This window comes from Pogoniulus pusillus, chromosome 2 (genome assembly GCF_015220805.1).
Source record: "Pogoniulus pusillus isolate bPogPus1 chromosome 2, bPogPus1.pri, whole genome shotgun sequence".
Classification (NCBI taxonomy): Eukaryota; Metazoa; Chordata; class Aves; order Piciformes; family Lybiidae; genus Pogoniulus; species Pogoniulus pusillus.
Window position 1 is genome coordinate 28,079,737 of NC_087265.1, and position 3,787 is coordinate 28,083,523.

Genomic DNA, 3,787 nt, shown 5'->3' on the forward strand with positions numbered 1-3,787 from the left:
ACTTCCATATTCGCTTGTTCCCAACAAGACGACAGGAACCATCTGTGAACAAAGCATAGTTCTTTTCCTGATCAGAGAGATCACCATAGGGAGGAGCTTCCTCAGCACGAGTTATTTTCTCCTCTGGAGGTTTGGAACAGTCTGTGCCTTCCGGCCAGTTGGTGATCACCTCCACCAGACCAGGTCGGTCAAGATTACCCATTCGCGCTCGTTGGGTTATCAAAGCCATCCATTTAGACCAGGTTGCATCTGTGGCATGATGTGGTGATGAACCTTTGCCTTTGAACATCCAATTAAGAACTGGCAGTCTAGGAGCTAAAAGCAATTGTGACTCAGTTCCAATCACTTCAGAAGCTGCTTTCACTCCTTCATAGGCTGCTAGAATCTCTTTCTCTGTTGCAGTGTAATTTGTCTCTGAACCTCTGTAACAACGTCCCCAGAAACCAAGTGGACGACCACGTGTCTCATTTGGAGCTCTCTGCCAAAGACTCCAAGTTGGACCATTGTCACTGGCAGCCGTGTACAGAATGTTTTTAATGTCCGGACCAGATCTCACAGGTCCTAAGCCCACTGCATGGACTACTTCTCGTTTGATTTGATCAAAGGCTGCTTGTTGTTCAGGTCCCCACTCGAAATTGTTTCTCTTACGAGTCACATCATGCAGAGGTTTGACAATCTGACTGAAACCAGGAATGTGTAGTCTCCAAAATCCCACCACACCAAGGAAAGAAAGTGTGTCCTTCTTACTGGTGGGAACTGCCATGGTAGAGACTTTGTCAATCACATCCTGAGGAATGTAACGGCGACCATCCTGCCACCGCACTCCCAGAAACTGAATTTCTTTGGCAGGTCCTTTGACCTTGTCTCTCTTAATGGCAAAACCTGCTTGCAGCAGAATGTCAATGATTTTGTTACCTTTCTCGAAGACTTCCTCAGCAGTTTGGCCCCACACAATGATGTCGTCGATGTACTGGATATGCTCTGGAGCTTTACCTTTCTCCAGTGCATTGTGGATGACTGAGTGACAGATGGTTGAGCTGTGTTTCCACCCCTGAGGCAAACGATTGAACTGGTACTGGATTCCTCTCCAGGTGAATGCAAACTGAGGCCTGCACTCCTTTGCTATGGGGATAGAGAAGAAAGCATTAGCAATGTCTATGGTTGCATACCATTTAGCCTCCTTCGATTCCAGCTCGTACTGGAGTTCCAGCATGTCTGGCACAGCTGCACTCATGGGTGGCGTCACCTCGTTGAGGGCACGAAAGTCAACTGTGAGTCTCCAGTCGCCCGTAGGTTTGCGCACAGGCCAGATGGGACTGTTGAAAGGTGAATGAGCTTTCTCGATGACAGTCAGACCTCCAATAATTCAAAACCAGCTTCTGTAAAAGCTAGGAAAAATTCTGTGTCTCAGAAGCAGTCTCTTTCACAGCAAAACAAGGGAACACAGTTATTGGCTTCCCCCTTGCCAGCCTCTCCACCCTCCTCTGTAGGTTCTGGGAACACAGCCAGCGTTCCCGCCACTAACGTAAACAATGATAAGGATAACCAAAACAAGCCACAGAGTTTAGCAGGAGCCTCAGGAGCACAGGCAGGTACCCAAAATCAGAATGTTCCCAGCAAAAATAATAACACTGCTAGTGCTAGTAACGCTAGCCCAGTCAGTCCAAATCCTACTGACACCAGCTCAGCCAATTCGAACCCCCAGCCAGCAGACCAGAACCAAAATCCTCCTGTTAAAAGCAAGGCAGACTTGAACTCACAAGCTCCAGGTCAGACCCCTAAGGATACAAATGCTCCAAGTCAGACTCCTAAAGATTCAAATCCTCCAGCAGACACATCCAAGTCTGTTGCTGCTCAGGCCCTTCTGGCACCTGCTAAGGCAAAAGCTAAGACAAAGAGTGGTTCGCAGGAGGATGTAAGACAGGGGACCTCTGGTGATCAGCAGCAAGAGGAGGGAGAGGAGGCTGGCAAGGGGGAAGCCAATAACTGTGTTCCCTTGTTTTGCTGTGAAAGAGACTGCTTCTGAGACACAGAATTTTTCCTAGCTTTTACAGAAGCTGGTTTTGAATTTTTCACCAATAATGCCAAAATTAATATGAATATTAAAATCATGAGGCAAATATTAAAAACTGTGAGAAGAAAAACAGTTTTACAAGAGCATGTGCCTATACAAACAGTTGGAATTCCTGTCTTAGGCTGAATAACTCTCATTAGAGCCATATTTAAAGCAGAATTTCCATTGATTGTCACATTATTGACCAGAGCTCCTGTAATGTCCTTGGTAATATTCTCAGAGATATTAAAACCAGCATAACCAAGAATAAAATCACCCCAGCTCCAGAACATATCTGAAACCTTAGCTTTAGCCTTATTATAAGCCAGATCAATGAAATAAGCAACAATTTGAGCTTTTATCCAATTAAATGCCAAGTAAACAAAACCAGACCAGAGCAATGCACCAACCAAATACAATAGCTGCTTGATTAGCTTCATCTTAATTCCCAGAGCTAATTTCCAGTCACTGAAATATCTAGCCCCACGTTGGGAAAGCCAATTAAAAATGTGATGGTTTGGGGGTTACCCCGCCCCCCCACACTTTTGAATTTGCCCGGCTAGCTCAGTCGGTAGAGCATGGGACTCTTAATCCCAGGGTCGTGGGTTCGAGCCCCACGTTGGGCGCCAATTAAAAATGTGATGGTTTGGGGGTTACCCCGCCCCCCCACACTTTTGAATTTGCCCCAGCTAACTCAGACGGACCCTGGGAATATAGATGAAGCAATTTATTTACAGCTAGCAGAATTTACAAGCAGCTATTTACAATATATACAGTTATATACAATTATATACAGAAATATACAAAGGATAAACAATACAAAAGCACAACTCCCCTCCCAGAAACCAAGGTCCCCAGGAGGGGCTCTCAAACCACCCCAACACCTCCCCCCGGCCCTCTCAACCTTACCCCAGTTCTCAGGAAGAAGAGAGGTGCAGCCAAGAGGTTAGGGAGCAGGGTTAGTAGGAGCAGGGTTAATGAGATGTGACCAGGTCTAAGGCAAAAGCAAGAGTGAGAGAAAAACAAAATGGAGAAAAAGTCTTTCTTCTTCCCAAAGTTCTCAGCGTGACTGTGAGAGAAGTAGACACAATTGTTTTTCATTTCACTGCCCGTTATCTAGTTCTGTTACCAAAACATTCTAGCTTGCTTCAAACTAGCACAGAGGCCTCACCAGTAGACTGGATCAACTCTTCAACCACTCTTGAGAAATCACTTTAAGGGTTTTGTTTGTCATGAAATACCCAGTATCAGTTTGTTGGGTTTTTTTCCCGTCTTTTAGACCACTGTACGTCGTGAAAGTCAAGAAACTTGCAATCATGATGTGGTCTCAATGATCCTGGAGCATCCCAATATGGAGCACTGCATCCATTTCTGTGATCCTTAGCATAAGAGGGACATGGAGCTGCTCTGGAGCTGGTTCAGAGAAGGCCATGAAGATGATCAGAAGGCTGGAGAACCTTCTCTATGGGAAGAGGCTGAGAGAGTTGTGGTTATTCAGCTTGGAGAAGACTCCAGGGTGACTTTAAAGCAGCCTTTCAGTACCTGAAGAAGGCTGAAGGAGAGCTGAGGAGAGATTTTTCACAAGGGCTTGTAGTGATAGGATGAGAAGGAGTATACTGAAGCTTGAGGAGGGAAAATTTAGAATGGAGATTAGGAAGAAATTCTTTCCTGTGAGGGTGGTGAGACACTGGAACTGGTTGCCCAGGTAGGTTATAGAGGTGTACAAGGTCTGGT

At 45.7% G+C, this 3,787-nt stretch overlaps 1 non-coding gene across 1 annotated transcript; it reads left to right on the forward strand.

The window, feature by feature from the left end:
* Positions 1–2,606: 2,606 nt before the first annotated feature.
* On the forward strand, positions 2,607–2,679 carry TRNAK-CUU (transfer RNA lysine (anticodon CUU)). Its single transcript has one exon. It is a non-coding gene; the product is annotated as a tRNA-Lys (tRNA).
* The last annotated feature ends 1,108 nt before the right edge of the window (positions 2,680–3,787 follow it).